General features: G+C 41.0%; 1 long non-coding RNA gene across 1 annotated transcript; it reads right to left on the reverse strand.

Moving 5' to 3' along the window:
* Positions 1-3,497: 3,497 nt before the first annotated feature.
* Positions 3,498-5,550, reverse strand: LOC140332188 (uncharacterized). Its single transcript, XR_011921052.1, has 3 exons — positions 5,434-5,550; positions 4,428-4,592; positions 3,498-3,727 (listed from the first exon to the last, which is right to left on the reverse strand). It is a non-coding gene; the product is annotated as an uncharacterized lncRNA (long non-coding RNA).
* Positions 5,551-26,689: the final 21,139 nt, after the last annotated feature.

Consider the following 26,689-nt stretch of genomic DNA (forward strand, 5'->3'; position numbering starts at 1 on the left):
CTACAACCAGCTCTAGATGCCAGTTACTAGTGTTGGTAAAAATAGCTCACTATTCGATTCGACAGCTATTCGATCAAATATTGAGAAATTCTCCGGGTGATCAAGTACTGAACACCACTGAAGTCAATGGTGCGAGAATTCTGTTTTTTTTTAACCCCCTAGCATTCTAATTCTGTAATTTTTTGATGCAAAAAGTGATCCTATTTTTTTGCATAGAAATTTTTGTTTATATTGTGGGCCTGTAATTCTTAGGATTTACTCCCGGGTATGATAATTATATTTATTTAATATATTATAATCATAAATTATAATGTAATACATAATTATAAATAATAATGTAATTAACAATGTAATCTTAAAATAAAATATAAAATTAAAAATGTACTTTTATTTTTATTTCATGGTATGTGGTGTTTTTGTACTGTAAAAACCATTTAAAATCAGATTACATCATGATCTGCTTTTAAATTTCCCTCCCAGACACACCCCCATACATCAGCACTCACATCACCCGGAAGATGACTCATCCTCCCGGGTGATGAGTGGGGATTTCCCGTCTGTCTCACACAGACACTGCTGCTGCTCTGCATCTCCAGAGAGATGCAAAGCACAATGCAGGACTTCTGCCCCTGGGTGACCACCCCGGAATCTGCTATTGCTGCTCGCATCTGCAGTGAGATGTGAAGCACAACGCAGAAGTCCTGCATTGTGCTTTGCATCTCACTGCTGATGCGAGCAGCGGCGTGGCCGGGACCCGGGTGGTATTTAAAAGCAGATTACTCAGTAATCTGCTTTTAAATTTCCCGCCTGGCCACGCCCCCTGACGGACCGCAGTCCTGGCTTCACAGTAGGACCATCCGATCGCCGCTGGAGCGTGGGGCAAAGGTAAGGGGGGCTCTTAAATTTACCCCGAGTGTGACTCGGGATTACCTCTTTTTGCATGTAAAAGCCATCCCGAGTCATACTCGGGATTACCGCTAGGGAGGTTAAGGGTCTTTTAAGGGCTGCAAGAGCAATCAGATTGCTTGCAGCCCTTTACTAGTTGTATATGTTGTTGGAGAGAGTTTCTCTATCCAAAAACACATAGTACAGCACTGCAACAGCAATTGCTGTCCCCGTTCATCACTTGTAGTGCCCGGACATTGTAGCAGAACTGCAGAGGTAATCTGCAGTTCAGTTTCCCATGTGACGTCACATTGGAAATTGAACTGCAGATTACCTCTGCAGTTGTACTACGATCTCTGGGCACTACAGGTGAATGGGGACTTGTCTGCAGTTCTACTACAATGTCCAGGCACTACAAGTAAAGAATTTATCAGAATCTCTATCCAAGAATACATAGTAGAAGCTCCTGCTGCTGCTGCCTGTCGGTACTCCATTCTGTAAAATTGTACACTTCTGGGTGGCATTGATGATGAACTACGCACAGCTCTAGATGCCTGTTACCAATGCTTTTCCCGCTCCGTCTTAGGGCCCACCTCCTCCTTCTCCTGCTGTTGCTGCTGCTGCTTGTCAGTACTCTATTCACTAAAATTGTACACTTCTAGGTTTCCAGTGCGGTCCCTGCTCCATCTCAGGGCCCACCGCCTCCTCCTGCTTCTGCTGCCGCCTGTCAGTACTCTATTCACTAAAATTGTACACTTCTGGGTGGCATTGATGATGCATTACACCCAGCTCTAGCTGCCTGTTACCAATGCGGTCCCTGCTCCTTCTAAGGCCCACCACCTCCTCCTTTTTCTGATTCTGCCGCCTGTCAGTACTCAAATCACAAAATTTGTATTACACACATCTGGGTGGCATTGACGATGCACTACACCCAGTTCTTTGTGTTCATACAACGTATCTCCATTGTGCTGAGCCCCTAGTTCTGTGTGCTAGTCCCTGTACACCTGGTGCTTAATAAGTGTGCCTCCTGTTGCTTCCAGTGTCTCCTGTGTTCCCTGTGCCCGCAGTGGTCCCTGTGTCACTAGTGTCTGCCTCCTGGATCCCTGGCAATTGACCTCTGGTGTGTGATCTGACCTCTCTTGCTTGCTGCCTGCCTCGACCCTGGCTTTCCTTGAAAGGGAATTGGTACCATGGAAAAGGAATTGGTGATTTGGTACCATGTTTTGCCCACCGTGGTATGCCCAAGGACAGTAAACTGGCAGTAACCAGCAGCGCAACATCCTCACCATCAGAGGCTCTGGAGAAAACCTGGTTACTGCTTAGACTCTATGCCTTGGCTCTTCGCAGGGCTCACACCACCTCCGTGCAAGCCATAGCATCCCCCCCCCCCCCAGGGGTCATGTGTCTCCATGCATGACGATAAGAATTTACAGACATCAGTATTTTGGTTTATTTCACAATAGATTGCTGACAATTGTCAAAAAAACTTGTGAAAAGGTTTCAGCTGTGGACACCTATAGAATGTTATAGTTTGAATGGCGCAGAGCTGGAGTAAGGCAGGTGTATGTACAGTCAGGGCTGGAGTTCTCACAATTCTGCCAAGAATGCCATGACAACTAGGGGTGGCTGCTCGTTGAGCAATGCTATAATACCAGGAATTCAAAATGATTATATACAGTGTAGAGATTTTGTTGGATAGCATTTGCATTGAACGTATCACTTTTCTCTCTCTTTTAAAAGAGCAGAAAGTAGAAGCAAGCCGAATAGGACGAGGAAGACCATTTTTCGTCCTATTCCTCGAGTTGGGGAAGCTCTAGAAAAGTCTTGTAGCCATGCGTATGATGAGGTTATGAGTGAGGAAGCCATTAGTAGGTCATTGGAGGAGCGAAGAAAGCCGCTAGGGTTTTTTTTTCAATTAGGTCACAAAGGTAAGTGGGACAAGAACTGTGGAGGGATTGAAGGCAAGCATTCATAATAGGGTTGTAGAGGAGAGAGTCGGGTAAGTGGAGAGGAGGATGTTGCAGTAGTCCAGACAAAAGGTGAGAACCATTGGTTCAAAAAAAGGGGTTTGGGGGTCTCTAGAGACAGTCAGGGGCAGATTTGGAATTTGAGTTGGGAAGATGATAAATTCATGTTACTTCATGATAAGTTTAGATGGTACTGTAAACAAAAGGAGGATATGAGACTACCGAGTAAGGAGGTGTACAGGTGAAAAGAGAACCGGTCCAAGGTGTGACCCTTGGGAAACTCCGACAGGAAGGATAGTAGGAGAGGAGGCATTACTATTGAAAGAAACTCCCTGGACCCTTTCCCTACCTATTCACTCTGCCATTTCCCTCTCTCTACCATTTTATATATTTTTTCTCCTCTCAGTTCTCTCTTCAGTCCCTCTCTGCTTTCTCCTAACCTCTCACCTCCTCATTCTTCCCACTCCTTCTCTCTTTATCTCTCTATCTCTCGTTTTCAGCCTGGCTCAGGATTACACCCAGCCATTTTTACCAAAGTTGAAACTGTGGTTCTATCAAAGAGACTCTTAATTCATTTCATCGTGTGTACATACAGAGTGAGGGAGACAGTAAATTGGAGGTAGATTTGTAATGGTTTTCATTCAAAGTTGTTTATTTTTTTATTACATAAGACCACCAATAAACATTGTTTATTTACCATAAGAACCATAATAATTCACAAAGGTATAACAGAACATGATTATCTTCCATTAAACTATATACTGTACTCTAATATGATTGACAAATAGTCGACCTGTAACTTGAATTAATTTTGCTCTTTCCAGTTTGGGATAGAAATTTTCATTTATGGATTAGGAATCCTTCAAACCTTCATCCTGTTGTGGGAAAAGAAAAAAACGTAAAAATGTCAAACGTGAAAGTAAATGCACCCAAAACATTGATAACATACAAATATGGTACTGAATTGTTTAGCACTGTGAATACTAGTAAATGAAAACCTGTAATGAGGAATTGTGACGGCTGTCATTGCTAACCACCTGTCCTGAATATGCTGACCTATTGGCTAATGAAAATACAAACTAGTTTCTCTCCAGGCAGGGCTGATGTGTATCTGGTCGTTCCTTGGCCTAACCATAGAACCATAACCCAGGGGCAATAATAGGGATGTACTAATTTTTCCTCTGCCCAGAATTGCACCCACTATACATTCCTTTTGCACACAATGATTTGCCGCAGTGTGCTATTTGGTAGTTGTGTTTCTGCAAATATCTTAGTTAAAAAAACATTATTGATTTTTGGCTCAGGAGGGAGTACCCAATTGCCAGGAATACCCAAGAACTAAGTGAGTATGTGTGGGGAGTAAATGTCTATGTTCACCAACATTCGATCACCGTTTGATGCTGCTTATTTTTTGGCCCTTTAATGCTGAGCATACTGTTACGGGACATAGCTACATACCATATCCTAATGCAACACATACAGTTCTACTCTAGCGACCTAAAAATGGACAGATGGAGAATGAGAGCAGAATTTATGCAAAATGAGCATTTATCCAAAAAATATATTTAATGGTACCTGTAAGGCAGACTTTCTCGCACTCCTCAATGGTTTCAAATCTGTTTTCATTTCCTTCGCAGCCTCCATAAATAAAGTCCTTGCATGTTTTTGTATATTTATCATGATAATACCTTGTAAATAATGCTAAGCATGAACCCGAGTCTTTAGGTAAAAAGCAAATTTCTAAGAGAAAGATAAAAATGAGAGAAAAAAACTAACGTGATAATATTTTTTTTTAATAATGTTTTAAGAATATATATACGTATATATGACAGGGTGCTCAGAGCATCCAGATAACGAAAAGTTTAAGGAAAATGCTACATGGAAAAGGGGTAGCAAGGGGTAGCAAGGGGAGAGAGGAGGGGAAAGGAGGGGTCAAGGAGATGTTAAAAAGGCCAGGGTGAGGGGAGGGGCAGTTGAGGCAGAAGTTTCCCATCCACGCACTTGTTCGTTGGGTGTTAAGATATGGGGTGTTGTAAAAGGTTTGCAGCTGGGTGCTGGAAAGCAGTGCTTATGGAGGTGCTTTGGAGTGTGGGGAACCCATCTTTGGCATGGGTATCCTATGGGTGATAATTTAAAAGGGGGTCGATATAGGCAATTCTGTTTGGAAGTTTGCAGATGGCACCTGAGCCAGGGTTGTGGCGGCTGGGAAACAAAAATCCTATTATTTACTGCAGCCCTATGTTGCCTGACATTTTGGTATTTAGAGCCCTTCTAGAAACAGCAGCCCAAAAGGTCATGTTGGGTAAATGGGCCTGATTACCTTATTATTATGCGTGTTACGTAAAATAATAAGTAAAACTCTGGTTAATAGGTGAGGAATTGTGTTTATAAAGAACAAATATCCTAGCCATTTTCTTCCAATATGGATGAGTATGTGCATTTATTTGGTAATAGAAGGGGGGCTGAACAGCCAAGGGATGGCTGGGTAGGGAGACTTCGGGGCTACCCTAGTCAGGAATAGATATGTCATACATCAGCCTTGTACAAGTTTCCAATACATAGTACAATGGGTAATACTTACTTGGGGTTGCAGAGGTGAACTGGAACAGCAAGACACTGACGGAAATCAGAGCAAGGTAATAGGAGGATTTCATGGTGCAGTCTTCCGTCTTGGTCACCTAGAAGAAGGAGAATTGGTGTCCTTGTGACGAATGTATGGATTCGATTTCCTAAGGTATATTTATCGTGGAAAGAAACCACACCTCGAGGGCTGGTCAGGTTCACTTTACACGCCATGTGGACTTATATAATAAAAATTTGGAAACTCTTACAACAGAACGAATGTCAACATAAGATAGCAATAATAACAATTACATTATGAAAGTTTGTACAAACAATCAATAATAATATAATAAGCATCTTCAAACAGAGATGTGAAGAGGTGTGTGTGTGTTTAAAATTACACAATAAAAAAAGTTTCAATAATATAGTGAATGATACGGATGACAATGACAATGTAAAGCAATGGACATCGAGAGGAACAAAATAAATGTTTTTGCTTCAATAACTCCATTTCTAAAAGGATATAGCGCAGTTTTTGCACCTAGGTTTAGAGGAGGAAACCCAGGAACAAATATTCTGATCCAATACTATACTATGCAATTCCCTACCCTTCTACATTACATGGAGCATGTCCTATCATTACATTCATTATTCTTCTAAGGGCAGGTACATGGAGTATGTCACTCTTATTCAATGTATTATTTGTTACATGCAGTCCCCCCTTCCCAATATTGTTTTGATACAATATTACAATGTTGTGTGTCAATACAATATACATTGAGGACCCCATTACTCCACACAACACATCTGGGGGGCCCAGGCATTGCGTGATGTGTTCCCCTGTACCGAGCAGCCCTATGAAGGTCTCCTCTCCCCTCCGTGACACATTTGTATCACTCTGGCCGGTGTTATTATTGCAGCAGTGTCCCGGGCTCTTGTCAGGGCTGTAAGCGGTGGCTGAGCTCTGCACCCTGGGCTCCTCTGTCTTGCTGACCATGTCATGGCCTTGTCCTCTTCTCCCATGTCACTCTCTATATTAGTTTGTCATTTGCAACCCCTATGTAATGTACAGCACTGCATAATATGTTGGCACTATATAAATCCTGTTTATTATTAATAATAATATTGTCCTCTGTGTTGCTGCTGAATTGTGATGGAAGGCCAGAGCCAGCTACACACATGGCACAGCTGTAACCTCTACCACCCGACCTTCCTGAGGGTTTTTTAATGTTTAGTAACCAGAGTCAAAATCCAGAAGTTATAGCTCTCCCCATAGCTGGTGCTTGGTCAGTGGGCATTTTTTTTTCACTCATAGCATTAAATGTGTATACTTTTATTTTTTTTTTAAAAGCCATCCGCTTAAATTTAGAAAACCACAGTACCTTGGTTACAAATGAGATTCCGTCCTGTACATTTCTTCTTACATTTAATTTGTATGCAAGTTGGAACAGGTACATTTTTTTTTTTATTAAATGGAACATGGACAAATGTTTGTCCTAACATTTTTCTATACATACTTTCTGTAAATGCATCGGCAGTACAACCAGAAACAATCTTGGTAGAAGATGATGGATTGTTGGAAAGGTACTGGTATTAGTCAGGTCAAGTAGGAATCAAGTGAAGTTTGCCAAGAGCTTTTCTTATCATAAATATCCTTATAGCATCTCAGGCCTCCAATTACAATACAGTAGACTTTGGTGAGCCTATCTGTATCAGGATCTTGCTACCCTGACTGAATAAATAAGTATAAATGTATAGTAATATGGTGTATAGTACCGTGGTCTCTGACGACAGGCACCCCATGGCTCATCTTGTCTAGTATCAGTAGGTTTTCTGTGGAACACTGACCCACAACACGCTTTGGATAAAGCCTGGTGATTGTTTTGTGTACAGCCTTCGTTTGTAACTCGAGGACTACTTGTACTAGAATACATTTATACGTTTTATCTATGACACAAATGAAACAGTTCTGCAAAAAAAAAGTCATGGCCAAACAAGTTTCATAAGATGGTCTCCACATTTTAATAAGGAGGCCCCCATGTCCCATTACTTTTTCATCATTCCGCTGAAAGCATTACTCAGCCTTTTACAATCTAACCCAAATATTTGTGGTCTTACTAAACACAAAATACTTCACAAGGTTGTTTCATACACAATGACCTACTTTTGTATATCACAACTGTCACGATTAACCTTACTAATCTATTACATGAACCTACACATGATTATTAAATTAAAAGATTAACCTGCAGAAATCCGATATCTCCACCTCCCACAGTGCACAAAGTGCCGCCACACTATGTTTAGATGTTCCAAGTTACCGTCAGATTGTCTTGTATTATAGATCCCAATTTCATGTTTCTACTTAATGCTATTTGAGGTCATGCTTTGCTAGATGACTGAAAGCTGCTGTCTACGAACAGCAACCAAAGAACATAACATTTCTACCACTTTACAGTTGGTATGACGTTCTGTGCCTGGAACTTTGCCGAAACATATCTGCTGTTACCGTGACCAAGCAACTTTATCTTCTTGGGACATTAATCTAGAACACCCCTTCTTAAGCGTTAACCATGATGAAGCCCTTAAAAATAGTTTGTATTTGGGAATCCTTTCTATAATTACCATATCCAAAGATCACAGTACCAGCATGGTGGTCAGTGGGAAGAATGTCTCCATTACAGGTAGCCAAAAAGATCATTGGTGGCACAAACTGCTCATTGCACCCCTAAATGTTTCTGGAGGAACACAGGTCTAGGTCTGCTTTTTGCACTTCTGCAAATAGTGCAAAAAGCATTTTTGCACTAATTGTAAAGCCATCTAACCTGCCTCCAGCACTCCTGATCATCCACTGCTTTTCATCACACTTGTTTGGTTGGAGTCTGTCCAATTTAATAACTTGGCAGATGATCATGAACACGTTGCATACAGCATTTCCTGGCACCTGTATGCAACGTGTTGGTAATAATTATCAGCATGAGCTGAGCAAAGCTAATCCAGAAATGTAACACATTGCAGTTGGGATGTGGTGGCATCTTTTCAGGTGTTCTCACCTGGTGTCCCTACCAGTATGACATTGTTCCATGATTATCACACATACTGTATAGGAGCAGCATTGCCAGTACAGGATGAGTGCTAGGACCCCAGAAACCTTGCTCTATAACACTGAGGTGGTAGTGGGTATGTGTAGTTCACAGAAATACCTGGAAATAATAAAATGGATCACTGTTCAGAACAGGCAGATAACAGCCGACAGCCTGTTTTTTGCATTAATCAAGCAGTTATAACAAAACATAATATATTTAACCCACCAAAAAGAAGGTAATTTAAGAGATAAATATCAGGATTTACATACCTAAAATAATGGTTCAACAAATTAAAGGCGTTTTGTATAATTTATTAAAAAAAATTAAAAACAATTAAAAACTTGAGAGCAATACATTTCTTTACAACATATTCCAATCCAGTAGAACACATCTAAAAATATACACTTCTAAAATGAATTATTTGGTCCATCCAGGTTGGCATTCAATGGATACATTATATTTATTGCATCGGTAAGGGTGGTTCAATATCTGAAAGGAGGGGGAAAAAAAACAAAAAAAAAAAAGACAGATTAGTTCTTAAGAACGTAAAATAGTCCAGAATGGATACCATGTGGTAAAGTAATTAGCGTTGGTTGAATAGCTCACTATACAATTCAACAGCCATTTAATCAAATATTGTTCAGGTGATCAAACATCGAATTCGAACACCATTAAATTCAATAGGGGGGAAATTCGGGTTATTTTTCAGGACTGTGTAGAACTTCAAGACAGCGCTGCTCCCGATTGCTCTTGAAGCCCTTTACTAGTTATGTGTTCTTGGATAGAGTTTCCCTATCCAAGAAAACAGGAGTTCTGTGTTCCTGGTTGGAGAAACTTCATCCAGGAACACATACTACAGGGTGGTGACGGAGCTGACAGCTCCGCTCCCCTGATTGCTCCTGCAGCCCTAGCATAACTATAGTATGTGTTCTTGGATAGAGATTCTCCATCAAAGAACACAGGAGTCCCCTCAGGATCCCCGGGCACTAGAGACTAAATGAGGACAAGTCTCCCCATTGATTCACCTCTAGTGCTCAGTGATTGGCTGGGGAAAGAAATCCTGATGACGCTTCAGCTGTCATCAGGGTTTACCTTTCCCAATCATCCTGTCATTGTGGGTTAACCTGTAAAAAAATATAAAAGTTAGTTACACAAATCATACAAATTCAATAAACTCTAACATTAAAGCCTTTTTTTTTTTTCACACGAATTTGCAAAGTCCAGTGTTTTTCGGGTCAGGTCTATCCGATTTCAAACAGCCATATTCAGGTTGAATATAAGGACAACCCTAATTCAAACACCAACACTAGTAATTAGTCCTATAGTTTAAAGTCAAATTAACTACAAACGTTTATAGATCATAGACTTTAACATTGCAGTTGATCTTAATTCTTGCAAAGATAAAAAAAAAGTCAAGAAAGGATAGAATAGAATTTACCCAGTTGGTTTGTCCTGGTCCTTTTAAAGGCTACAGGAAATGTCTTACATCCAACTACATAGGCAGTCGTAGAAGGTTCTTATTCACCATAACGACCCCAACTACCCATTCAGCTTGGCAACCCTACCACATCTAGTTTGATTCATCCCATTATAGTACATGTGTTTTGGATATTGTCAACTTGCTAAATACCACGGCCTTTGACTACTGGTGCCAACAAAGCCTTTGCAAATGTACTGTAAATTTTTTCAGCATGTGGATAATTTTTTTTGCAATAGTCAAAGGAGATCACCGTGATAGAACAGGTTCACACCCGCCTGCTGATGTTGGGGAAACACGGGATAACATGTGTTAGCAGATTGTGGTGCCATCTGGAATGACGCCCTGATGCACTAAGGCAACAGTTTTATTAGACATAATAACTATATAATTATATAGTGCCAACATGTTATGCAATGCTCTACATTAAATAGGAGTTGCAGTTGACAGATACAAACAATGAAACAGGAGCCTGCTCTGAAAAGCTTACAATCTAAGGGGAGAAATGGAATGGTGGGTGAGCAGTGAGGTTTTAAGAGATAGAAGATGGCGGGTTGGCAAGGTTGAAAAGATAGGTTTTAAGAACTCTTAAATGTGCAAAAATAAGACGCAAGCTGAAAAGGATGAGGAAGAGCATTTCAGAGAGTTGGGGAAGCTCTGGAAAAATTCTTGTGCAGTGCATGTGATGCAACAGGGAAGTAAATGTTTATGACTGGGGTTTGTTGTTCCGATTTGAAGATTACTTTTTTAAATATCTTTTGAATGTTCCTGTCTTACAGCACCAGGATAAAGAGGGGAACCTCCATTTTTAGAAGTTCTAGCCCTCTTCGTAGAGAACTAGAGGAGGGAAAAAACCTGATCATATGTACACGGTAAAGGAAATGATGGCTGCCAATCATCAACTTCTGCTTTTGGCTGGACTCCCTGAGAAGCTGGTGACACAGACAACTACTATTTACAGAAAGGAGCCATTTGTTGCCTCCAGTCTAGGTCCAGTAAAATGTTGCTGTGTGTCAATATAAACCCACAGCACTATATGCAGGAAAGTGGCAGTGATCCATCTGTACTATTTGTTTTAAAACTACCAAATTTTGCCCATCATACACTGCAATACAGAGAATCATACCTCATTTGCAGGTAAGCTCACAGGCTCTCTTAGTAAGAAAATGGTTTGCATTTCCACCACAGCCGGTATAGATGAATAAGCTGCATGCACCCCTGCGTTTATTATAGTAATAGCGCAGCATGAACATATTACATGAACCAGGATGCGGAGGTGAAGAACAGAGTCCATCTGTAAGGGAATAAAAACAAACACCTAGATATAAAATAGCAATGGACAAGGAATGCAAAAAGCACTGTTTAGGTTCACTTGACCAATTCTCATGAATTGAACTAAAAACTTTATATGGAAATTATAATCTACACCACTGACAAGTAACCAATGTTGGGCCAAAATTAGTGGGAGGAAAACCGGCCCATTTCCCTCCCACTAGCACAAAGGCAGGTCACAAATTTATCACCACCATCTCCCAGATCCCTACCATTATGTACATTGCATATCTCGGCACGGTCAGGTTTTCCTAGTTTTCATACCCTAAAGTTGGTGGATTTGGATCTCTATATGCGCGAAAAAAACGTTTTTTTTTTTTTTTTTTTTTTTTTTTTTATTGCTTAGAATACCCCCACTCCTCTTTCCAGATCTCTCATAATAAATCTTCATGAAGCCATGATCAAGAAAATGCAACTGTCGCCTCAAACCACCTGAAGGAATATAATACTGCACTGCAAACAATGATCACATAATCCAGTTATTTGGGCCAACCAATTCATTTAGATTTATCTGCATTCCATGTATTGTTAATTGCCATTAAAGCATCCACCAGTAACCATAAAGTAGCATTTCTTACTGAATACCAAGTTATAGAACTGATCACATTGAAAGGTCTACCCTGTGTGATTAGACCTCATTGGGATCTTTAGTTGTGTCTTCCACTGAGTAACTATTTAAGACCCCCCCTAATATATAGAACAGAATACAATGTATGGACAGTTATGGATATTTATTTCATAAGACACACAGCTCAGACAAAAAGCAGCTGCCCCCAGTCTGACTTTCTCCATCATGAAGCACCCCAAACACCATTCTCTATATCAGGAGGTGCCCAGCAAAATCCTACAGGGCCAATCGATAATTTATAATCAATTAATATGTCAGCATTCAACAAAATTTATAACAAGAGGCTTAACAAAATTACTATTGGCCTATTTAGAAAAGTCCTTATTGCAACAACCAACTCCCATTTGCTACACTACAATCAGCAAGGAGAAATCTTCCATTGGAGACAAGCGATCTGGCAGCAACCGACCAAAATGGGAATTTTCCAATGTATGATTTCCTTTCATTTTCTGTTGTGTCTCTAAAACTGAAAGTAAAACAAAATCATTGCAGCATGACACAGAGGCAAAATAAAGTGCTAAGGGTTTTATATCTTCCCCTACTTTATACAAACTAAAAGCGCTTTGGTTAATAAAAAAAAAACAAAAAAAATACACCTAAAATACCCTGGCTTTAGTTTGGGATAACAGGAGTACCAGGAAATGTTTATAAAGAACATTTGTGGGTGTAACAAAGCAGCACGATGTGAAACAAATAGTATTAAACGAATATTGAATGATAAATAAAAGATTTAGAGCATTTATCATGGAATAATATTCTTGGGAGAAAAAAAAAAAAAAAAAGACTGACCTGGGATTTCAGAAGTGAACTGGACCAAGATGAAACCTATGGCAATCAGACAAATGTAATAGGGGACTTTCATGGTGCGGTCGCCTCTGTCACACAGCAAGAGAAGAGTTAGTGCCCTTGTTTAGAATGGATGGCTTCCTAAACAATATTTATCGTGAAAAAAAATTACAGCCTTAAAAAAATTGTAATAAAGTGAAGCAATGGTCACTGAAGAAAGCCAAATCAATTGATTTTGCATCGATGTCCCCATAAGAGTTTTGGAAACTTTTTTTATCAGAACAAGTGTCAACACCAGATAAAAGCAATTAAGCATCTTCAATAGTAAAAGGAACTATTGTATTGTGGATTGTATAAACGTTAATGCAATGGGTACTGAAAAAAGCCAAATCAATTGATTTTGCATCACAGTCCCCATTATTTGCAGCATATATTCAGGTTTTCTTTTTACCAGCACTTTTCTTCTCTACAGCACTAGAAATTAAACTATGTATCTTTTTTCCTCTTTAGCAGCCAGACCCAAAATCCAGCACCAGCTCAAGCCATAGCTCTCCCCATTGCTGGAGTTTAGTCAGTGGGTATATTTTTTTCAATGGCAGCAGAGGAAAACATAAGCATTTACTTGTGGAGATGAAGGAGATCCAGGGACAAAACTATGTGCAATACTGTGACCAAAATACCATATGTATTACAGTTTCATAGCATTACCAAAAGTTAATTTTTCTAAATTCCCAAAACCCTTACATTTAGAAAATCCTGTTCCTGGCTGCCATTGTAATTTTTTTGCACATAGAAGAGTTTTGCCTACTATACATATAAAGAAATGCTGTAAAATAAACATCTAAAACCAAGCATAATAAAAAATTGGCATTCTGGTTAGGGTGGACTCATTGGACCCAACTCACCAATAACAAACTAAATCTCACCAGCCATTTTGTGTGAAGACTGGAAAATCAGAATTTTGGTTTATTAACATGATGTAGGCATAAGTCAGTAATGATAATTGCAAACAGAAAAGTGCATTTAAGAAACCAATACCAATAGCCCCTTGACTGCTTTATAAGTTAGTTTTGTCTCTTTAGCTACAAAATTTGTTACACCTATGCACCATACACATTGGGACATATACTGTGAGATATGTCACTGGGGTCACAAGGCTTGATTTATATTGAAAAAACCCCACCATACAATAAATGCATTCATACCTATGCAGCAATACAAAGAAAAAAAAAGTGTAGCTCCAGGAAACCTCTGTGGGTGCAGGTAAATAGGCAGAGGCTCGGCGCTCCTAGAAAAGAGCTCAGGTGACATGATTCAGACTAATTAACAATTTGCATACCATGAGCTGCTAATGGAGATTCATTAAACTGGAAGAACAGGCACGCAACACAGCTGATGCCTAATTCATACTGTTGTATTATTGCTTGGAAGCTCATTTTAGACTAGTCAATTATGAAAGACTTACCTGTTCGAATAGGTATTAATCATCGAGTTAGATGTAATGAGTTCTTTTTAATTAGCATCTTTTTTGGCTGTGGATCCTTTTGCACATCAGACCAGGTACTTCTGACAATGGTTCAAAAACATATGATAAAGATCCTCATGAATCCAAACCCAGACCCTCCTTAAGAATTTGATCATTTGTAAAGTTTAGTATATATGTAGATGGGTTGTATTCCAATTAGCAATTGTTTATTGTGATAGTAAAGCAAATTATGGGGACCATTGGTTTGTAATTCTATGAACACAATAATGAGATTCACACAGCTCTAATACAAAGCACAGCATTATTTGGCCAGGGAGAGATCAGACTGCAGCAAACATTTATGTCTTTTCATCTCCGTGGTGTAAAATTATAGTTTATTTAATTTGCTATAATATATTTATAAAGCACGGGTACATGTTACACAGCATTTATAAATCCATAGTCATGTCATTAACTATACTGTCTTGAATTTCAAAAGCTGTCTTCAATTTGAATTAAACATGCCTGCTGTTACTGTGACCAAACACATTTATCTTTATTTACTACACCTTGAAACATGAAAATATATCTCAACTTTATTAACATATTATTTATATTATTTGATATTTTGAATATGAATTCCTGCAGCATCCACCTCTTCCTCGTCCACTTACTTGTGGTTGCTTCTGCTGAAGGCTGAGCATGTGATCTTAGGGTATCTTAGAGTATGGCATGCACCTCTGTCAGTGAGCACGGCATAAAATTGGAAAGGAAATGTCTCCTCAACCATGGTGGACACTGCTGGATCTTCAATGTGTGTTTGTTTGCAATGTTTAGTTCCTGATCACCTCTTTTTTGCCCTTGGCTTCACTGACTTTAGTTTATCCCTGACCTCATCTGTGGTCTGTCGCCTGCCCTGACCTTTTCCTGCCATTGACCACATCCATTGTCTGCTGTTTGCCCCAACATTGGCCGGTCTCTGACTACACCTTCTGTCTGCCACCTACCCTGACATCAATCTGTCTTGGACTACGTTTTTTGCCACCCCATATTGAAACCAAAGAATCTGCCCACCTCTGGTTGGCTGTGACACCTTGCAGTAATGTATTGGGGCGGCCTCTAAGGTGGGTGGCTTGTCACATTTGGTGGCTTGTTGCAAGGTGCTCTGGTGAGGACCAGGTCTCACTGAGCCAAAGAAGATGTCAGGTATATTGGTGGATGGTGGAACTTGGAGTCTCAACATAAAGACAACTGTACAAAAGAACAATTTTCCTTTTACCAGTTAAAGATAATGAGCGTACCATAGACATCCAACTCCACCAAAGTACACAAGGTGTCTGTAGAAGATCTGGAAAGAGATGATTGAGATCAAGACATTCCCACTCATGGAGATAGTTAAAGAGTCAATGTGGTGTGGTCAAGTAAGGGTGATAGAAAGTACTGGACCCAAGTTGACCAGGTCAGGCCAAATGTCTCCATGGTGTCCAGTGGTTTGGCCATGTCTTTTTCCTGTGCAAGAGTCTAGGAAACATGTTGTGTCATTTTACTAAATCAAAGCATGGGGAAGAGATACAAAAACTCCTTCTTTAAGGCCCCTCCAATTGCTAAGGGGTATATAGGCAGGTATTTCAGGGGGTTAAGGCTTACAGTGCCCCCAATGCCATCTCATTTTTTCTTGTGTGCCAGGCTGGTATTTTCTGGAAAGGGGGGGATGAAAATTTTTAGCTTAAAAGGGGGAAAATTATAATGTGTGTTTATTTTAATAAAACAGGGAAATGCAAAGATATAATAGCTATTTCTCTCTATAATGGGGGGTCAATTGTGTACAGAAATAACTGGAAACAATATATTGAACCACACAGTGAAACTTACCAAAAAGGAAGCACATTAGGAGGAATTATTTATCTGGGTTTACATACACTTGTAATAATAATGGGTCAACAAATTAGAGAGTTGATATCATTTATTTAGAAGCCAAAGACATAACTAAACAGAGAACAGCTCCAGAGAAATATTCACCCCTTCACACAATATTCCCAATCCAGTACAATTTTTTTAAAAAACAACATGCTTAGAAATGAAATGTTTTTCTTGTTTCTAAGTTGACATCCATTGGTATTGCCTAAGTTAATTGGTTATTGAGTGTAAGGTACAGCTGTCAAAAAAGAAAAAAATATCATTACAAATCAATAAATAATCCAGTGCTGATCCTGTGATACTATGTGCTGATACAATGCTGTAATGTGTGCTTATACCATGCTTTAAGGTGTGCTGATACCATGTGATACTATATGTTGATACCATGATGCCATATACTGACACCAATCTATACAATGAAGTGACCCAGTTGAACAGTTGATCAACCTACGGCAGCTAATTGCTATTTCTGAATTTGGACGTTGGTTGATGGTTAAACTGCTTAAAAAAACACCTTGCACCAAAAGTGTGGACAAGACCTTAAAGCATATGAACAGCCAGAATTGTTTTCTGTATGGATAGAGTAGGTAAGGTTTAAAAACCCTTCTAGTTTATTTTTGTTTTTATTGATTACATAAAGAATAAAGTGAGAGGAGATCTCTGTCTTAGGCTAGGTTCACACCTGTCCAGTGATATTACAGTCGTGGTGCCATTGATCCTAAATGACACCCTAATGAAATAAGGCAAGAATATGAATATGCATTTCCAGCACAAACTCACAGTAACTTAATGCTTAATACATGTATTGTGGTGTGCTGCTTCATAAAACATAGCATAGATCTGGTTTAGGTCTGATGTAATGTACCACCAAGGCTGCCTTAATGAAATTCATGCTAACCACCATAAACACAACCTAACCCACATGCAGGAAAGATAAGTTGTCACTGGGAAAGGTCAAAGTTGTCACTGTAACTGGTGTTTTCATTGGAAGATTTACCTTCGTACCTCTTTTGAAAACATTTTGAATTTACCTTCACTTCATTATTCTTTATGATAATGGAGTACCCTATAAATGATGATGGCTGCCATCACTATGCTGTGCCTCTGCTTTTTGCCTGACCATGCCACTGTAACCCACAACACTAAAAGCCAGCTCTGTTGACCCCAGGATAGTGCCAGGGTCTTCTGGAAAATAACTTCTAAACCAGCAGTGTGGTGGACTATAGAAACATTTGTTATATATGTTTGAAGTGCACAAATTTTGACTAACACAATGATAATGTAAAAAAAAGTACCTTTTCCGCAGGCTTTTTCATAGTCTTCCTTAGTAAGAAAATTGTTTTCATTTCAAGTGAACTGGAACAACAAGACACTGACAGCGATCAAAGCAAGGTAATAGGAGGCTTTCATGGTGCAGTCTTGTGTCTCAGTCACCTTGTAGAAGATGGAAAGTTGTAGCCTTTGTACAGAATGTATGAACTTGGCCTGCTAAGGATTATTTATTGTGTGCTGAGAAACCACACCTCTATCAGGTCACGCCAGGTCGACTTTACAATGCAATATCGACACAAAGGTTGTGTAAGACAATTAGGAAAACTCATTTGTCCTAGCAAAACTTTCAACACAAAAAAATATAGCATTATAATTAGACATGAGCGAATTCCTCGAAAATTCGATTCATCCGGTTCGCTGAATTTTCCGAAAATATTCGATTCGATCCGAATTTATTCTCGGCAAATCACGTTAAAAAACAGCTATTTCTGGGCTGCCGAGAGCCTTGATAGTGGTGTAGAACACTGTGCCTTGCAGTAACACGCATAGGGAGTTTGCTGTGGTAGTGAAATAATACTGTGAGTCGGTATGACATGCAGATGACAGGCGTCGCTATTAGAATCACTGCACACATCACTTATTTGGGCAGTCACGGGACCAAAACTGACCAAATAACTCAAGTGTGAACTCAGCCTTACAGGTCCATGTTAGTGTCAAAAAGAAGCGCACTACTTTTACATCCTCGTCAGCTGATTCCACATAGATGTCTACAGAACCTGTTCTATTAACAGCTTATACAAGTGGAGCCCCCACAACATGGTGGAAAGGGTGACTGACCGCCGTGGCGGCAGCAGCAGCCTCAGGCGGAGGCCACAGAGTGGCACAATGACAGAGTGTGGAGGTGGCAGCAGAATCAGGAGGCCACAGGGTGGCACAATGACCGAGTGTGGACATGGCAGCAAAATCAGGAGGCCACAGAGTATGGCACTGAAGCATTAGGCTGAGACCACAGAGTGGCACAATGACAGAGTCTGGAGGTGGCAGCAGCATCAGGAGGCTACAGAGTGGCACAACGACATAGTGTGGAGGTGGCGGCAGCATCAGGATTTTTAGTATGAATACAGACTGTGAAAGTGGGGCCTCTTGATCCTTGTAACTTTTGGGTTCGGAGCAGGAGGTGTCAGAAAATTTACCACAGGGATAACTGGCCACAGAGTGGCACAATGACAGAGTCTTGAGGCGACGGCAGCAGCGGCATTAGACGGAGACCACAGAGTGGCACAATGACAGAATCTGGAGGTGGCGGCAGCATCAGTAGGCTCACTATGAATACAGACTATAAAAGTGGGGCCTCTTGATCCTTGTAACTTTTGGATTCGGAGTAGGAGGTGTTAGAAAATTTACCACAGGGATAACTGGCCACAGAGTGGCACAATGACAGAGTCTGGAGGTGGCAGCAGCATCAGGAGGCTACAGAGTGGCACAATGACAGAGTCTGGAGGTGGCGGCAGCAGCAACATCAGGAGGAGGCCACAGAGGTGGCGGCAGCAGCAGCATTAGGCGGAGACCACAGTGGCACAATGACAGGGTCTGGAGTTGGCGAAAGCATCAGGAGGCCACAGAGTTGCACAATGACATAGTGTGGAGGTGGCGGCAGCATCAGGAGACCACAGATTGGCAAGTTGACAGCGTGGAAATGGCAGCAGCAGCATCAGGAGACCACAGAGTGGCAAGGTGACATATTGTGGAGATGGCAGCAGCAGCATAAGGAGACCACAAAGTGACCCGGTGACAGAGTGAGGTGGTGAGTGGCAATACCAGTACCCGCTGACAAAGGTGGGTGAAAGAAGGACCATTTGGCATCTAATTTGTGGCATCAGGCTGGTGGCAGCATCAGTAGTAGTAGTAGTAGCTGAGGCAGGTAGCCAGAAGAAACCGCTCTCTTTTGTCAAGGTTTGGGTCAGGCGGCATGGATCATCTAACCAGATGCATCAGGCATTGGTGGGTGGAAATCCTGGCTGATCCATGCCTGATTCATCTTGACAATGGTCAGCCTCTCCACATTTTGGGTGGACAGGTGAGTTCTTCTTGGGGTAACTATGGCCCCCGCCGCACTAAACACCCGCTCTGATGCCACACTGCTGGCATCGTGACAACGCTGTGCCCTGCACATGTGGTATGCTGGAGGGGCACTGTGAATTGTCCCTGCAGTGGAGGCTGAGGACACGGTAGAGGATGAGAAGGCAGAGACTGACATTGTCGCAGGACCAGCGGCGTGAGAACGTGGAGGCGGAAGCAGTGTCACCTGGCCAAGTTGCTAGTGTGGCTGTGCAGAAATCACATTAACCCAGTGGGCCGTAAAGGACATGTATTGTCCCTGACCGTAGTTAAGTTCCACACGTTGGCGCTGCCATGCATCAGTTCTCTGAAAGGTGCAGAGTCCACCACTTGGAAAGGGAGGGACTGCAGCACCAGCAACTTGGATAAGTGCACGCATACTGTTGTCTCTTGGCAATAGGTTCGGTGATCGATTGCTGACGGAATGACTGATGAGGAGTAGGAGGAGCAGGACCACCTGCACCAGCAGAAGATGGAAATGACATACAGCTACCTTCAGCTAAGGTGGTGGAGCCTTGACTGCCTGAAAGCCGGTGAGTGCCACTGGGTGATGCAGCGGTTTCTGTGGCAGGCTGGACCACTACATCGGAGCCATGGTTCTCCAGGCCACTTTATGGTGACGCTCCATATGTTGCTGCAGGGCCGTGGTGCCCACTTTGGCACCCTGGCCACGCCTCACCTTCTGCCCACATATTCTACATATGGCCATGTTAACCTCAACAAAATGGCTCAACAAAAACTGCCACACCGCCGAGTAAGTGATTTCCCCTCCGCACTGAATGACTGCTACCGCCGCTGCCTCCATGAACCCCTGCACCACTACTTCCTGGGCACGTTTGGCTCCCGACCTCCCACTTCTGCCACCCTGCTGACTACCAGCCATGCTACCACCTTCCTTGCTCAGCCTCACGGGCAAGCTGCCACCCTCTTCTCCTGATGATGAAGCTCCTTCTTCACCCAGTTCTCAAGTGTGATCGGCTTCATCATCATCGAGTAGTGTATGCACGTCACTGATGTCCTCCTCAACGGTCTCTGGGACAGGAGCCTGACCGCTTGCAACCCCACCTCCCACGTCACTCTCCTCATTACTACAGCGGATGTCTCCTCCAGGTCTTGGCTGGGCATTCGCTGCTGACTGCCCTCTACTTATCTAGCTTATCCTCGCTGTATAGTGGAGCTGAGCCCACAGCATACAATACTTCTGTGGCTGAGGGAACAGCAAAGGACAGAGGCAGGTTGAGGACAGGTAAGGGCACAAGGCCTGCTCCTGGTTGTGTCTGACAAACCCACCCACTGTTGCCTGGGAGTGTCTGATGTAACTTGGGATGAAGTGGATCACCGAGTTAACCAATTAAGAATTTCTGGGTTGCTGGTCAAGACACGACTGCTAGATGACACCAAGAGCTCAGGCCTCTTGCTGCGACGCCTGCTGACACGCCCCCTTACTCTGCTGCAACCTCTGCCTGCGTCAGAAACATTTAGGCTTCTGCCACTCCTCTGTGCATGGCCTGCCACTTCTCTATCTGACATACTTTTATTTGAACTTTAAAAAAATTTAAAGCAAATTAAAACACACCTAAAAGCGACAAATATATTTTTATTTTTGGACAGAAATGGGCCACTAAACGCTTTTACCACAAATAACTTAAACAGTGAAATGCGTATACATTTTTCTTTTTGTACTCAAATATGTCACTAAATGCTTTCATCACATATAACTCCAACAGTGAAGTGCGTATATATTTTTTTTTGTACAGAAATAGGCCAATAAAGGCTTTCACCACAAATAACTGCAACAGTGACGTGCGTATATATTTTGAATATATAAATTGCTGGAATGACGGAGCTGTATAATGGCTATTTGGATCCCCAAATAATCTTTCCCTGAACCTGTAAATCACTTTTCTAGCACTGTCCCTAGCGCCATCTGACGTCTCTCCCTGAACTAAGATGCTGTGAAATGATTCCTCCCTATCTTTCCCCTGGACTTATAAATCGTTTTTTGAGTTTTTTTTTACAATTAGGTTTTTGCTATCACTCTCCCTAGCGCCTGCACACGTCTCTCCCTGCACTCAGAACGCTGTAAAATGTCTTACTCCAAGATGGCTGAGGCTATTTATAGGGCTGTGACATCACAGGGCTGGCTGGCTGCTGATTGGCTGCATGCATGGCATTATGAGTCATCCCGCCTTCCCAGAGTTCCTTGCCCCATGTCCTCACATGTGTAGCTGCCATTTTAGGAAAAATTGCGATTCGTTACCACGAATCGCGAGGAAATTCGGATTCGTTGTGAATCAAATTTTTCCTGAAATTCTGATTGAATTCCACTTCGTCAGCTTCATTTCGCTCATCTCCAATTATAATTATATTGTAATTACAGAAGGTTTTGGGAGATGACATTTATTTCTTCAGGTAGGGGTGTGACGGGTGAGTGTTTAAAAATACATCATGGGCGCCAAAGAGAACCTTTCTCTTGTTCTTATGTAGGACTAATCAATGAATTTACTTCAATTTCCATTTCCCTAGAAGCATTTACTATTTTTTCCATTTCTCCAGTGCTTGGAGTCAAAAACCACCTTCATCTTATCTTCTCCCCAATACTAGAAATCATAAACTACCATCACATTTCCTTCTCTCCAGCATGGAGAGTCAAAATCCATTACCAGCTCCAACACAAGCCATAGCTTACCCTGTCGTTGGGTCCATGAATATATTTTCACTCCTGGCAGCTGTATAACAAAAGGTGAGTATGTGCTGCTGATGATGGATGGACGTAAGAAACTATGGGCAAAATAGTGAACAAAAATAAGCAGTAACTTGCATAGTAACACACAGGGTGTGTTGGGGTGCTTTGCATGGCTAATCCAACACACTTTCAATCCTTGGACTACAAACAAAAGACACCACATATTGCCTAAAGGCAACCCAATTCACCTTTACCAAGCTATATACCGCAGACCATCCAAAATGAAGATTGGGGAGCATTAATACTTTGGTTTAATCTCGCAATATACTTCAGCCAATGATCCACAAAACACATGATAAGCTCTGGCCAGTTCACCTCCCGCTGGTTCGGGAGAAGGACCCCGCTGGAGGGGCCGCGGACCATGTCTTTCGTATGGAATTGCAGGCTCAGGGCGGAGGGCCAGTTGTCTCTCTAAACATAACCTGCCCACTCAGACCTGTGATGGGAGAGTGGGCAGAGTCTGGCATCATGATGTCACTCTGGGGGAAGTTTCTACTCTTTTGAGTGACACATAGGCAGGGGTGTAGCAGGGTGGGCACATACTGTGCCCCCTTTAAATTTTTTTACGACTACACCCCTGGTGATAATGGTCCTCAAGAACTGTAAAAGTCAAGTTAATAACTCCATATTTCTAGACTTGATGACTGCAAGCTGCTGACCTTGAATTAGCATAGCAACCTCAGACACTAACATTTTCACCGCTTTGCTTCACAGTTGGTATGATGTCCTTCTCGCAAAATGCTGTCTCAGATTTGCATGAAACATGTCTGCTGGTCTTTGCCCAAAATTTTAACTTTCCATTAAAATACGGCTCAATATTTCAAGGTAATAATTAAGCCCCTGATCATGGTAATGTTACCCTTCCCACAGAATTCTCCTCTTCTCTTTCCACTCACCTGGCTATTGTGGCTCCCAGTGCTCATATTGCAGCTGAAGCCCACCCAGGCAACCTAAGGTGCAACTTTACACGCCATGGCCAAAACCTAACACAGGAAAGGTTTTATACGTCTCCTTAGCCATGGTAGACGATGCTTGATACTCAGTGTGTATTTACTTGCAGTTGCAACTTCCTCATTTCCTGACCTTGTCTGCAGCCTGCCCTGACCTGCCTTGCCTTATAACCAAAAAATAGCTAAAGTAAAGACAAGGTTGGTTCCAAAAAAATCAGGCCCACCATGGAACTGTAAAAAAAATTGGGTGTACAGATGAGCAAACAGTTTTTGGTTTGTTTGGCTTCCTCATTGTACTGCAAATTAGCAGATCTATAATTAGGTCAATCCAAATAAAATACCCGGAACACAAATTGTTCCCGCTTCCAAATGAGTTGCACAAGTCACCCTGTCTGTGAGTAATCACACAACAAACGCCTTAAAGTGTTACAGTCCTTGTTAGGACTTCATCCCATTCCAACACTCAAAGAGCTCAATCACCTTAGAGTTTTAAAAAAAAGAAACAACTATACGCACAGCTGACATTCTTCCCAATGGCCAGCAATGTAAGAGGCATTTCTGCCACTGATACCCATGCTGGTCTTGAACCCCCGTTACATTCCTATGGAAGCCATTCTTGTAATTCCTGTTTTGCAGATTATTGAGCTTCTGCCTTTATCCTGCTATTTGTTACTGCTGTAACATTGTATCCGTATCTACTGCTACTCATGTTCCACACTTGACACCACTCTTCAAACCTTATAGCCTTGGCTACTTATTTTTCTTGATCCCTTACTACGCTTCTGCTTCACTCTTGCATTGGGACCACTACCAGTTTATCAGACCTAGCTTGCTTACTACAAAAAATTATGTGCTCCTGCACAATTGAATTCTAAGACTGTTCCTTCAATACAAAAAAAGGAAGGAGAAAAAAGATGGCTTTTTTTGGCAAAATATATACATTTAGTTTCCTGCATGTTAAAAAGTCACAGAATTTTCAACTTCATTTATAATAATATGTATGTACATAAAGATACACAACAAAACCTGTTCAATAAATTTTCCAAATAATATATAGGATTAAGTTGTACAGTACTTTTTTGTAGGGACTATATCTCGTTACCTGACGCGTTTCACCTTAATGGCTTCCTCAGGGGAGTTATCGAGACTTTAACTGAATTAACAGATATACCAAAGTGTAATATTATTTTTATTATGTAAAAGTTTATTGACATACTACAGACATAATTATACATTAAAGTATTTTTCAAAGTTACGGTAATTTTCCACAATGTAAGGTGATTATAAATAACATAGCATAATTGTAATGATATGTAAAAAGTCAAAAAGTTAGTCAAACTTACTTTGATAGTACTGAGATAGTGGTGTTGTCATGTATATAGATGTCTGTACACATGTCCTGGGCTGGCGCTCCTATCGAATTATGTTAGATGTAATAAATTGTAGTAATTGGTAATAAGTGTATTGAAACAAAGAAATAAATAAATGATCTTGTATTTTACTTATTTGTTCTATTGTTATATTTTGGATTTTAAATATTTTCTTAGTATAAGTTGAATGTTTTTTTAAATTGGAAGGCAATATGGGTGTAATTTTTTCTTCTCGCATCTAAAACATATTTAAGATAAGTAGGTATATGGAGGAATTCATTTAATTATCCAACCAGTGTCTCAGCTGCTCACAGCTCCCCATTTATCACCTCTATTACCGTCAAGAACAATCTATAGCTTGTCCTGAATATACAACACATCAACAGCCAGCAATATAGTATTTTGCGCAAAGGTTTATTTTATTTTAAATTATTTTTTCAGCTGGTTTCATTGTCGTAAAACCCGGGGATGCTGCAATGAAGGTTAATTCTTGGTACAAAATGAGATAGTTCTGTCTTAGATTCTCAGTTGTGCTTCCGAAGAGAAATCCTGGGGAACCCCACTATAATATTTGGTATTACCAGAAGGTTTACATTTAAATGTAAATGCAAATTACGGTAAATATGCTGACAAAGTTATGGTGTGTTAGATTGCACTCATTTCCCAACCTTGCAAAACTTGCTCACATCACTGTACCTCAGTTTCCATTCTTAACTTCCGGGTGTGTCCTAATCCAAAACTTGTTAATAAATATAAATCCTTAATGATGCCATTCTCCAATCAGCTGGCATTCTATATGTGGCATAGTACAAGAGATGGCATTATGTAAGAATAAAATCTCCAGTCTGTATATCATAATTACTGTGTGACTCTGATTTATGCAAAGCAGTAAAGAAAGGGAAGAAGGAAGTATTCCTAATAACAAATAATTAAATTTGCAATGCAATATAATTTTTTTTATGTAGTATTTACAGGCTGAAGTATAAATGTTAAGCCATAGTTATTGCACTATGGATATGGACAGGCTGAGTCAGAAGTATCACCTACATTTGGGCTTTGCGATGCAGGGGGACTCATCTGAAGCTGAATCTCTCCTGCCTTGAAATCACCCAGCTATGATCTATTCCTGTTAGTGCTGAGCTGTCAAACTGACAGCCCATTTCTGCAGATTACACTGGGAGATTGCAGCTTTCCCTGTGTAACCCGCAGCACATCTCTATCTGTGTGATAGTCATCTGCTCTCAACCTGCATGCTCCTTCAACAAAAATGTTTTTTGCTTATTGCTCAAACATGTTTTTGTTCATTTTAGAAGCCGAATCTAATTTGGCTTTAACTCAAGCTGAATCAACTATTAGTACACAACGCCATGCAAGCCCATTGTCAATGGAAGCAGCAGTGGGCGTTTTGATTGCCTTGTGGTTTTAAGGGGACCTTCCCTGACACCTCCACCCAAAAAGAATGCTCACTGGTGGTGAATGTTCTCATTGGCTGGTGCTGCCAAGAGGCAACTGGGTTTTACATGTTTATATGTAATAGAGTTCTTTAAATTGCAGCAAAGATTGTTAATAGGACCAGTAAGGGGATCCAGGAAATTCCCAATTGTCAAAAATGGAGAAGGGTTACCAACATGGCGTCATCTCTATAGCCTGAACACTCCTAGATGAGGATAAAGTTGAGACTGAACAACAATAAGCACAAACTTGCATAGTAACACATGGCGTGTGTTGGGGTGCTTTGCATGGTTTATCCAGCACACTTTCAATCCTTGGACTGCAAAAAAAGACACCACATGTCTGGATAAACCATGCACATTAAAATTTAGGGCTAATTGTAAGCAAGAGATTTTTGGTCAAGGAGTGATCTGACGTTTGGTGAATATTGATCTAAGGTTGTATAAAAATGATTGAGCAAATTGTATTGGGAGTTTCCATCTGTTGGAGAATCTTTAGCATGGTCCTGTGGTTTATCCTAACCAAAATGATCATAAGGGCAGGATACTGTGTTGTGTTTTGGATCTGATGAGTAAGTAATTATCACTTGATCAGTTGGTTGGCTCTGTCAGATGGACATCAGATCTGTTGGTGCACATTGTTCTTTATATCAGTGTTTACCAACCAGGGTTCCTCT

This window comes from Pyxicephalus adspersus, chromosome 5, assembly GCF_032062135.1.
Source record: "Pyxicephalus adspersus chromosome 5, UCB_Pads_2.0, whole genome shotgun sequence".
Lineage (NCBI taxonomy): Eukaryota > Metazoa > Chordata > Amphibia > Anura > Pyxicephalidae > Pyxicephalus > Pyxicephalus adspersus.